Genomic DNA, 12,946 nt, shown 5'->3' with positions numbered 1-12,946 from the left:
TGGGGTGTTTCTGACCTGCTTGTAGCAGCTCAGCTAACTCAGCTGGCTGCTTCAGAGTTTTTAAAAATGCAAGCTGACAACAACATGCTCTGAATGTTGGACTAAGCAGTTTTAGAGTGCATGTTTAGCTTACTGTCTTGATTCCCTTTACTTTCAAGTTTGCTTGGTAAGAAAGAAATATTCTTGCCTTTAAAAAGCTGATTGTAAGCAGACAGACAGCATTTATCTGTATTTATTTACCTGTAGTACACAACACAGGCTCTACTTGTGCAGGGAACACTCTTAGTCTGGACATATGATATCAGGAATGCTAGAATCCTAACACAATCCTAATTACTTTTTGTTTGAATCCCATTAACCCCTCCCAAAGTAAGCCAAAAATTGTATATGGGAGCTTTCCTTGTGTTGCCACTCAGAGATTTACTCAGTGGATTTTGAGAACCTTACACTTGCTCAGGATCCCTAAATGCTTCCCTCCAAAGGGAGTTCTGCACACGCAGGGTTTTGAGAGGACCAACACAAAGCCCTTCAGAGACAGGTACAGTTGAGTAGGAAGTTCTGATATGTCTGCCCAAGAGCAAGGCAGGAGGAAGGCAGCTCTCAGATTTCTGGGGTAATGTGAATTCAGGAGGAAAATGAAGTACTGAGACAGCAGGTAGGAAAAAAAAAGGGTTAGAAGCCCATTCATAAGGTTTTTGGTTTTTTATAGTACAAATGGACGTCACCAGTGACACTACAGGCTGGATCAGACCTGTCAGAGGGACAGGCAATTGCTGTAGGCAGACCACAGCACATTTTTGTGACATCATGAGAGAGAAACGAGAACTCAGCTGAACACAAATAACTCACATTTCCTTCAGACAGTTTTCAGCTGCCGGTCTCAAAATGACACCTTTTTGTTCTTCACACTTAGCTGTGTGAAGTTGTCCCACTAACCCATTCAACCCTGTCCCTTCTCCATGGTCCTCAAGTGGTTCACTCCCCATTCAGATTATTGAGACACACAGTACTTCTCTCTTAGCCATCTATGGATTGTTTTCCTACCTGAATCCCAGATTGCACAATGAGGATGATTGCTGCTTACCTAATGTTTGTTATAAAACCTGTGACAGCATTTTTTCCTTGCTGCTCTACAAGAGGAAATAGCATTTTATTTGAAACGCTGTGCTGGGTGTCAACATGAGAGGTGTTTTAAAAGAGCTGAGAAGTATGCTGTCATGAAAATGTTTCCAGGCCTACCTTCCCTCCCACATCCAACTGTGTTGAAATAATCCAGTGCTATCCCACTCGTGCTTGGGAAGAGGATGACTAACACAGCTAATTACTGCTCAATCTCTTGCCCTCAGCAGCCATTGCCCTGAATCACACCACTGGCACCCAGGGGCACAGTCTGTGCTGCGGTGCTCTGGAGGCACCAAAATTTTGGGGGTCTTCCTTGGGAGGCAGCAAGTGGGGCAAGAACTGCCCGTATGAAGGTCCTGTCACAGCTGCTGCCACCATGGCTGGCTGAGCAGATGGCCTGAGCAGCCTGGCTGGAACCTCCCTGGGTCAGCCCTGCCCTGCCAATGTCACTGCAGGGACGGGACAGGCGCTCACTCACTCCCTCCTGCTCCATCCTCTGCAGCAGAGGCTGAACCTCGCCCCGTGGCACTGGGTATTAGTGCCTGCTTGTTTCCCAGTTTGCTGCTGCAGTAGCAGAGAGTTGGCAGAGGGCCTCCTGTATCACATTTGATCTGTTGACACTTGCAGCAGTGCTGGACTCTAACACTGTAGGAGTTTCCGTCTGGAGAAATATGGTAGCCCTTCCTGCCTCCTCATTCCACTCCCTACGGAAAACCTCCCTTTTGTTTTCCCAAATTCTGGGCCAAATAAAATATACCAAAATAACACTGGAGACACAGAAGGAATCTCTTGCCTCAAACTTGGCCTGGGAGCAATACATGCAGCCATGAGGTGTCTCCCAAGTGAAGTCATGTGGGTGGAATCCAGGCAGGGTTTCAGCAGCAGGGCCTGCAGGTTTGCCCTGCTCTCTGCAAACAGGTACCCCCTTGTTTGTGGTGGCCAGAATGACCACTTACTCTGTTTCCACACTAGGAGAAGCCAGCATTATGGCCTTCAGCTGGCTAATTTAAAACTTTCTAGGAAAGACAGGGACAGAAGGTCTTGAACTGTGGTGGTGTAGCTGCCTGCTGGCCATGCTGTCACACTTCAGTGTTGCACGGAGAAGAGGCAGGAAAGCAAAACCTTGATCAGAGTTATTAGAGTTCCTGCCTCATTGCTGAAGCTCTTTGCTAGTTCAGGGATATTCCCTGCAGTAATCCTGTGATCCTGCTGCACTCATATAATGTGCTCAACACCTGACACCTGAGCCAGAGGTTGCCTTTCTATAGCATGACCCACCTGCACAAAGACACGGGTATTACCCTGTCTGTGCAGAGCACTGCTCTGTTCTGGGGAGCCCTCGGTGTGGGACAGCCCTGCACGGGTATGGCAGAGCCTCCTTTCTCACCCAGGGCTCCTCAGTGTCACTCCAGGCTCAAACACTGCACCAGGGGGGAATGTGGGATTTGGCCTAGAGCTGATGATGTAGTATGGTACTGTTCCCTACTTGGAATTTAGACAAGCATTATCATCAGGCTTCTGTCATCGCTGTCTCACCTGGGGCACCTCTAATGCATCACAGCTCTGCACAGCTAATGCTGCAGTCCCTGTAGGACAAGAGACTTAGAGCAGCTTTCTGTAAAATGTAGCTTCTCTGTTTCTGCTGACGTGTGTTTGGAAAGCATATTGCTAAGTAAAACCTGTGTAATTTATCCTACCTTGTAAAGATTTTCACCCCTGTATGCAATCAGTGTCAAGACAATATGTCTGGTGATAATGAATAGCCACACACTGTGTGCTGTAACTTCAATTCTTTTTATGGAGCTTTAATCTCTGCACAGTTCCATCTGCCTCCTGTTCCAACAAAGGCCATATGGCTCTCCAGAGCCACCTATGCACTGCTTAGGTGGGATGCAAGTGTCTGACGAGGCACTTGCTCTTCTGAGGAAATTTCCATTGCAGGTATAGGCTGAGAATGGGGTCACCCACCAGTTGTGGACACTTGTGGGATACGTGGCCTTAAAGGCCAAAAGGGATCCTCCCACAGCCTGAGCAGACACCCTGTTTAACCTCTGCTGCAGTGACCCCTGCTCTCCTCTCCTGGATGTGGTAAGCCCAGCTGGCTGAACCACATCAGAACTGTGGAGGTATTCAGCACCTAAGCAAGGTCCTGAGGATGCCCCTCTTAACTTGGCATGGAGAACTCTCTTGGCAGCTTGTCTCCAGCCTGGCATGGAGAATGTCAAGTCATCCAGTACAGACAGCAAGCTCATTTATACCAAGTGAAGTGCTCAGCCTCCATTTCCTGCTCTTTTCTCCACATTCCTCTCCTTATCCAGTTCTGGCCTACTGTTTTCAGATGCAAATTGCTTGTAAAAATGTAGTTATCAAATATTTTATCTTAGAAAGAAGTTCTCCCTAGTGGTCCAGCAGCTTCTCAGCAGCAGCATTAGATGCTCAGGAAAGAACTTTATGTCTCTAGCTGGGCTTTCACACTTGACTATAATGTGCTCTCACCTTTATATGGAAACACTTCAGTGCTGACAATGAGACTAATTCATGGATATGGCAGACACAGCCACCACCTCTAGATCGCAGCAATTCGTGAAGTGTGCTCTGAGTATCTGCAGAGAATTCAAGGGAACAATTGCGTGAATGCTCATAGGATCACTGGTTAAGTAACAAGAAGAATAACATCATTTAAAAAATCAAATAATAAAATGTGGGAGGGTTTCACTTCTCCTGCTGTACAACTCCTCCTCTTACCTAACTTCCTCGTGTATGAACTCCAGGTTTCCTCAATTAATTCCTGACAAACAGCCTTGCTCTGGCTTGTGTGTCCTATGCTCCACATTCTTTAGATTTTTCTTATAGATGCTATGGCTGAGATTTTCCCCCTTTTGTGCTTCTTTTTATCACATTCCCTTATTCTTGCACCCAGCCCCTCCTGGTTATCTGGTTCTCCACCTCTGCCTTTCCATCCTTCCCACCTTGGGTGTCACCAGCAGCTGCCCTGTGCTCTGAGCCGGCACAGCCTCCTCAGAGGAGACCTTTGAGAACAGGTTAGACTCACATTTACCAGAAATAGCATAAGTGCAGCTCATTGTGCCTTCGGGCAGGAAACCAATTAAAGGACTTACTGAGGCCCCTTCCAGACCTTCTCTTTCTGATTCTATTATCCTTTGCATTAGTGGAGAGCAGTAATGGAGCCACACTGCTTGGCACAAACCCTTCCAAGCCATTGCTGTCTGGGACTCTTGGGCCTGCAGCTGGAGATCCCCTCCTGGCTGCCCGCAGGGGAGCACAGGCTGCAGCCAGTGCCAGGGCTCAGCCTTGCCACTTTGGCTCCAGAGATGACTTAAATACCCGAGCCTCTTATTTCCACAAGGTTATCAAATTACCTTCATTTTCAGTTACTCTGTATTTTACAAATACAACTGCCATAGATACTTGTTATTAAAATGGGGGTCGCTCCTCATCCTGATTATATTTGTATTTGTCTTTGCAGATAATTCTGCAGGTAATGCAGGCAGCACACAATGCTCCACAGTACATCCTGAAACCATTTGCAGTATAACTGCTCCTTGAAGCAGCTGATGAATTCGCTGTCAGGTGTGCAGGTAGGATATCCTAGTTAAGAAATTCAGCTCTTTCAAAACTATTAATTTTCTCTTGTATTAAATTCCTTGGTAAATAGCTTTATAAAGAGTAAAAAAAAAAAAATTGCTTTACCGCATGTAAAAACGTTCTAGAATGAAAGCCCCATTATATCCATCCAGCTGCAAATTGCTGTTATCTGTTCAGAACAATTAGCCTATTATCCATCCCCTTAAAACCCGATACCAGCCCATCATCTTGGAGCCCCGAGTATAAAGCCTTCCATTAACTTCCTTATACTTCGGATCAGCCCGCAAAAACAGCTCAGTGTTCCAGCATCCTTCTCCGTAGGGTTGCTCATTATCAGCTATCAGCTTTTGTGCTAACAGTTCCACGCCGAGCACAAAGAGAAGCCAAAGGGTTCGCCTGCGGTTTTCTATTATTTTAAGCTTTTGGACTGAACTTACATCAATATTGTTACTGGTGTACTTAAAATAATAGTCGAAAGAATAGATGAGTGGAAAAAGGTGAGGTGGTTTGGGGAGGAGGAGGAAATACCGATGCTGCTGCAAAAACAACTTTTTTTTAAAAACAGTGTTTCAGAGAGGCAGGTTTCACAACAAGCACCGCTGACTTCTGTGGAGTTGCTCCTAAATTGTACTGAAGAATTGAGGAAAGAGTGGAAATTTTATAGAGGTAGGAACCAGTTAAAATATACAAAAGACTTCAAACAAAATGGATCTTTGAAACAATCAGAAGTTTTCAGAACTCCGGTACAGACAGTCCAAGCTCAAAGGCTTTCAGTAACCCTCTGAAGTAAATCCATGCAGCTCACAGAGCACAGAACTCATAAAAAGCATTTTCAAAATCAAAGGCCTGACTACTGTACAGTTTCCTTGCAAAATTAGGCTGTCCTTGTGCTGTTTGCCAGCTTTTAGTCACCTATAAATTACAACATGATGTGTGCTTGTGGGTCATAGCAATTAATTTAATTTCTTTCTGCCTATTCCTTGAAAGTACTCCTGGCTAGCTGTTAGTCTGAGAGGGAATTTGTGAGTGTGAAACTTTTTTTTTTGGTTGTGCTCTATATTGTTTCCTTACATTTCTGTGGTTCAGTTTTCTCCTTGTGTTCATTATCCCCTGGATCTCTGTTTTGCTAGGATACAGGAGCACCTCACACAGCTATAGTAAGGTGTGGACAAAAAAACCTTGAAAATAAAATCATGTGAGTGGAATTTCTCTTTTTTATTCCCATTGCTTCCTAAGAAACGCTAATTCTGCCGCAGCCAGGTTCCCCGCGGGCAGCAGGCTGCTCACACCGCAGGGATGCTCCGTGTCCCCAGGTGCTGGTGGCACTGTCCCTGTCCGCTACCAGCTCCACGCCCGCCAGCCGGGGCTGCTGGAGGCGACGCTCCGGGCGCTGTCCCTTGTCCCCGGCTGCTGCTGGAAGCGGGGCGCGCTGGCCCTCGCTGGGGCTGGCAGGGGCAGCTCCAGCTCCGGAATGACCGGGGCAAGGGGCTGGAACTTCCCCGAGGAGAGGGGCAAACAGGGGCGAGGGGTGCCGTGCTTCGGAGGGGATGGACACACAGACAGACCAGCGCAAGGGGAGCCTGCTCCATCAGGGATGGACACACAGACAGGGCAGCACAAGGGCAGCCCCCGGGGATGGACACACAGACAGGGCAGCACAAGGACAGCCTCCAGGGATGGACACACAGACAGGGCAGCACAAGGACAGCCTCCAGGGATGGACACACAGACAGGGCAGCACAAGGGCAGCCCCCGGGGATGGACACACAGACAGGGCAGCACAAGGACAGCCCGCTCCCCGGGGATGGACACACAGACAGACCAGCACAAGGGCAGCCTCCGGGGATGGACACACAGACAGACCAGCGCAAGGGGAGCCCGCTCCCCGGGGATGGACACACAGACAGGACAGCCTGCTCCCCGGGGATGGACACACAGACAGGGCAGCACAAGGGCAGCCTGCTCCCCGGGTATCCCACAGGCTCTGGCTGGCAGGGCAGAAGCACCAGAGGGATCTTTCCTGTTTGGTGGGCTGAATTGTTCCTTGCCTTCGATTCATTATGGGGAATAAGTGTTAGTCTGAGATGCTCTCAGGTGAGTGCCCGTGTTCATGATCATAAACTGGCAGGAGGCAAGACTGTCCTGTGATGGTAAAGAGCAGGAAATTTCCTCTATCAGCATCTTTCCATCTGAGCTGCTGGTGAGGCTGTTCTGCTTTTCCCTCATTTTCACCCTCCTGCCTGAGGGATGCACACTGCCAGCAGCCCCGGGTGGTGAGGGAAAACACCTCTGGTGGTGTTCCAAAGCAGGAACAGGCAGGGAGGGCTGTCTGCAGGTGATCTGGATGAAATACCAGTTTCCAAGGATGCTGCTTTCATTCAGATGGCAGGTGCTGTCTGACAGGAAAAAATTCCTTTCTATACCAGTTTTAGAAGAAGAAAAGCTACTCTTCAAACAGTAATTCTACTATAATGAGACCAAAAAAACCCCGAGTGAGTCAGGATGAAGTTAGTTATTTATAAATTGTTGATTCTGGAATCCTGTTTCAGGCATCCAAAAGCAAGATGGTTGCATTTTCATGCTAACTCATAATCCCCGGAATGCATACGATTTGCTATGGATGATAAATTGGGAAAGACTGTGATTCTCTCTTGCATTAGGTCGAGGTAAGCTTGTAACTCCCACATGATGGGCAGCCACAGATGCCTGGTGCCATTGGGTATCCTGGTCAGCATCTACACAAGAGCAGAGAAGTTTGTAAGAAATGCTTTTGTTATCATATTTCTTGGCTTCCACTTCAAGGAGGTTTTTTTGGTAAAAATTATAACAAACCAAACCACTCTTCATATTAGTTAATGGGCACAGAAAAAAAATCCTGTGGGAGGATTTTTTTTTCCAGCATAATGATAGATTTCACTAGGAAAAAATTCTGTTTATTCCAAAATAAACTGTTAGCATTCTAAGCCATTTCTGTGGGGTTTTATCTATCATAATCTAATCAGAACTATTTTTAGAACAGTAGTGCATAATAATATTCGGCAGCACTGATCTCTGAGACAATTTGAGACTCCCAGTTGAGTTTCTGCTAGAGGTGCGTGCCGTAAAAAGCCCCATCACAGAGTTGCCCCTTTGTTGCAGAGGCTGCCAGGCGGATGAAGGGCTCGCAGGGCTGCCATTTGAAGTGTCTGCAGGTGGGAGATGTGCTGTCAGGGATCAGCGTGCAAAGGCCTTTGTTCTGCTGCAGAGTGAGTGTTTGTAGATGAAAGGAGAACGCCTGCGCCTGGGCCATCAACCTGACACTTCTCCAGACACAAAATTCTCTCTGAACTGAGCATGGGATGGTGGACTGAAAAATAACATATATTTATTTTTCCTTTGCTTACTACTTTGAGGAGCATCCCAATCACTTCATAAAGGAATACTGAGTGCTGATACATAATTAACCTGGAATGGAGGATTTACAGCATAAAGAGTAGGCATTTGAAATTGCACAAGCAAAGTTCTGGGGCTACATTACAGAAATTGTTTCCATTACTTTCAGTGTGTTTTGATCAAGCCCTTAGCACTTCTGGAGGAGAGGCATTTGGTCATATGCCAAAAACTTCTGTGTCACAGAACCATCACAGAAGTAGGATTTTTTAAACATGAACATAGATATAATGTTATGTCTTATTCCTTGAATAAACCCCTCAGATCCCAGGTGAAATGCACTGGGCAAGGCAGTAAAACAGGAACACAGAGATTAATTTTTTTATGTCTTTGGCATCTTTAACTCATGCAAGGGTATGTAGTAATAGAATCTCTTTTGTGACCCTGCAAAATTGAATATGAAAAGAGGAGAAAGGGTGGCTCACTGTAAATCTTCAGCTTATGGCCACACCCGGCCTCCTCACTCTACCCATCCTCCAGAGCCCCTGTTCTCCTGCCAAGGAGTGACTGACTTGACCCTGTATCCTCTGGGCAAGGATCTCCAAGCACCAAATGCTGCTCACCACCTGATTATTTACTGTAGACACAGAGAGCACTTTGCTCATCCTTGCAATTCAGCCACCCCTGGGATGAGACACTTATTACACAAGGGATTGAAGCATAAAGTACTGAATAGCATGTTCTTAATAAAACTAAGAGGGAATTTTGGACAGAGAGAAACAAAGAGATTTACAAAGTAAGGGATGCAGATTTTCAACTGACACAATTAGTTAAATCCCTGATTTTACTTCTGAGTTTAAAGCACCACCATATAAAACATTGCCTGCTAAACAACACGTTGGAGATTGGCTCGCGGGAAATGCTGCCAACACTATTTTCTAATATTTTTTAGGAGAAAAAGGACTAACCCTGTCTGCATTTTGAGTACCCTGTAAGAAGAACATCTGCCCAGAGAAGCAGACGTGATGGATGACTGTACAGATGTAATCCCACCAGTTGGTGTCTGCCACAAGGCTCTGCTTTCTGCCAGAGGATGAGTCAGCTGTGGGTCCCTGGTCATCAAGGCTGGTATCAAGCACAGCACCTCTTCCTCCTCTCCTATCCTGGCAGCCCGTGCTTCACGGCTCAGCCTGGATGGACACACACACACCAGTGCTTTTATTCATGCACACAGGGAAAGGTTTCATCTGGCTCCCACTGCTGATTTCAGTGTGATTTAGTGGGTGCAGCAGGAGGAGACTCACTGGAGAAGATGCTGGCATCTTTTGTAGCAGCGTTAATTTGAGGTGAATTTCTTACATCAAGTGCCCTGCTCCACATAGATTGCACTACAACTGAGAACAAAACATTAAACTACGAAATTTACTGTTGGTGTCTGCCTGAGAAAACAATTCTCTGTAAGTTCCATGATGAGTGAGGATGCCCCAGACCTTTGAAGCAGATGAGTTTGTGAGTAGGTGGCTGTAGCTGAAGTCTCCTGTTGAAGTGGGGTCCCAGGGGACCCCAGGCAGCCCCAGCTCCCCCTTGGCTGTGCAGGCTGAGGAGCAGATGAGTTCCTTGGTCACACTGCTCGTGCAGCTGAAGCTCAGCACTTGGTTTAATGCTTTGCTAAGATTGGAGTGGCCAGCACGCTGCAGATCTGAACCTGTTCTTCCTCCCACATCAAAGGAATCTGGATACTGGGCCAGATTTGGATCTGCCACCGGTTTTAACTGGTATAAACTATGTGATAACTGGTAACTCACCTGTGTGTAATAACTATGTTACTTAAGATCTCCAGACACCTAACATGAGCACTAAGTAAGTAGTGAAAGAGCACTAAAGCCCATAATACTTGGAAACCAGTCAGTAATAGAGTGATTGAAATATTATAAGAGTGATTGGAAACCCAGAATTTTTACAAAATAATACTAAGCATCAGTTATTGTACAAGCTAATACTGAGCATAATGCAATGATCCTGTTAAGTGCTTAGGCCAGGAAGGATTTACAACTTTGTTTCCCAATGGTAATCAGAAACAGTGCTGTACAAATAAATGCATTTATACTGTGTAAAAGCCCAGAATCCAGACTACAGAGCAAAGGAAGATTATGTGTTGTTTAGTGAGTCGCTGCAATCTACTTTTTTGCCACATTCCCTCATCTCACAAGCACATCTGGTGTTTTAGGAACATTGTATTCAACACTGGTAAAAGGACACCAGGGCCAAGAATAACAAATGAAAAATGAAAACACTGGGGCCTAATGCTGATCTCATATGGGTGTAAATCAGAGGGATTCCAGCAAAGCCTTTGGAACCACCCCAGTGAAATGCTTGTGTCTGATTCAGGATCAAAACTGTACAGAGCAGTGATTTTCACTGTCAGGCCTGAAATTCTTCCATTCCGCTGGGAAAATTTGCTGCAAAATGTCTTTAAAGGAGCTTCTCACAAATATCACAAATGCTGAGGAAGTGACAAAGTACAGCAGAAAGGCTCTAGTAGCTCCTGTGTCCCCACCAAGTAATGTAAAATACCCGTCAAACCAGATTAAGCACAGGTATTTGATTTGCAATTTGCAGCACAAAAAAATGGAGTTTGACCACAAATAAATATATATTTTGCACCTAGTTACTGGATCAGTACGTGCTTGCTCTTAGACCCTGGCAAGACAGACTAAGTCTTTCTATTGACTGCAGGGCGGGTTGTCCTCAGTAACATAACCTTCTGAATAATACACATTATTGCACTTCGTATTTCTGATCCTGACCTGAGGCATTGCCATAACCACAACACTTGTAACACTTGGCAATTTAACTAAACAGACTGTCTTTAAAATGTAAACAAAGCCCAGCTGCTTGTTGACAAAATTGTTTGAAGACACCAGATTTAAACACTCTCAGTCCCCATTTGTTGTAGGGAGATCCTAGCAGGGAGGAAAACGTGTGCATAAATGTCTGTACAGAAACCACTTTCCAGCCTGAAAAATTCTGTTTGCCCTTGGAGCCCCACAGGAAAAACCCAAAAGTCCATTCAAGACACAAATCCAATAAGTGCATTGCATTTCCTAATCCCACCTTCCACCAATTATTTTGCTTGGTTGCTGTACACCTCTTAGAGCTAAATCACATCAAATTAGAAGCATTATAAAAACATGGGTCTTCCTGGAGACAGGATGCCAAAACATTAGTAAATTTTATGTTTGTCATCGTCGGGTGCTGCTGGTTTTATTACATCCCACTGTATTTGTATTTTCACCTTGTTAAACAACTTCCCTCCTCCCTCCTCTTTCAGCCCCTTCAGGGCTGCTGTAAAGATAACTGTAGTCAAGGGGGCTTTTTGTGGATTTAAAGGGGCTTTGTAGGAGGTACTGGCTTTATTTATCCTACATGCTTTTCTTTTAAAACCCCTCTTTGCATTTCAGTGCCTCGCTGTCTGCAGCTCATGGGTGCTGCGGGGCCAGGGCAGCAGCGCACACATCTCCTCCTTTTCACCGTGTCCCCTTAGGTGAGGATGCCCTTTTAAATTCCACTTTGCCAGGAGTCAGGGAGCTGCTTGCTTTGCAAACAGAGGAATAACCTGCTCAGGGCTGCCCCTTGTTTGACTCTGCATTCAATGAACATCAAGCCAAACAGCAGCGAGAATGCCTGACCTTAAAGACTGAAGTTCAGCACGAAACTCTGAGATCTTGAGGCACAGGGTTTCAAATTACTGACTCCAGTGTCTTTCATTGATTAGACGTTTTACAACTGATAGTGGCTTTCAAGGTTTATTTGGAAACTTTGTCAGGAGGGCAGAGATGGGGGAAGGGGGAGAGTAAGCAAGGCTGAGGGTTTCTTTTATATTTCATGTGTGGCATCAGGATGGGAGTAAACAAAGGTGGCAGAAGGGAATGTTATTCACACACCATTTCCAGATTTACCCCTCGGCTTACTGCCGGGTCAGTTCTCTGGCTGTGGGCGGAGAGATGGGGGTGAACGCTGGAGGGAGGGTGCAAGAGAAGGAATCTGGGGGTTTCACTGTAGAGGATTTATTCCCTTCCTGCTTACAACCCATCCGAAGCACTTCAGGGTGATCTGAATGTCAGTAATTAGTCCGTGTGGACACCCCAGTTCTGATCCAGCTTCTAATTCCAGGTGCTTGGTTACTTAAGTGTCATACAGGGGAAATGCCACACAGGGAGCCAGGCAACTTCTGTCCACAGCACGCAAAATGTGCCCCAGGGAGATCTGTGCCAAGGCAGGGAAGACTTTGCTCAAGCAAAAAAAGGGGCAGGAGGAGAAGAGGAGTCTTATTTTGCCCAGATTCAGAGACTTCCAGAAGAAAAGTTAAAGGAGCCTGTAAGAGGGACTCTTAATTGGATGAGTTTTCCAAGATTTGCCCTGGGAAATGGCTCTCAAACCGCCAGGCACAGCAAGGCTGGGAAACACTGCTGAGGCCAAACTCCGATACAGACCAAGGCCGTGGGCACTGAGGTCAGTAGAAATACCCACAAGGAAGTTTAGGTGTCAGCAAGTTTGATGTTTAGTAGTAAAATGGAAAATGTTTTGGTTATCGGTTGAGAACTCTGAAAAAATCTGCATTTTTGGCTCACTAAAGGATCATGCAATGTTAACAACGATGATGAAACGGGGGCTGTGTGGAGGGGGGCACACGTGTGCCTCCTGACCCACTGGTGCTGAAAAGGTTTCGAGTATCAGTCTGTCCCAAGCTAAGAGACAAAAAGAGAGCATGAAGCAACCTGTAATTTCTGTAGGCTGTGGCTGAGCTGCTGAAGAGAGGGGGGCGTGTGTTGGAATGCACATAACCCTT

Source organism: Prinia subflava, chromosome 4 (assembly GCF_021018805.1).
Source record: "Prinia subflava isolate CZ2003 ecotype Zambia chromosome 4, Cam_Psub_1.2, whole genome shotgun sequence".
In the NCBI taxonomy this organism is placed as follows: Eukaryota; Metazoa; Chordata; class Aves; order Passeriformes; family Cisticolidae; genus Prinia; species Prinia subflava.
The sequence above is the reverse complement of the archived record's forward strand: the minus strand, read 5'-3'. Positions refer to the sequence as shown.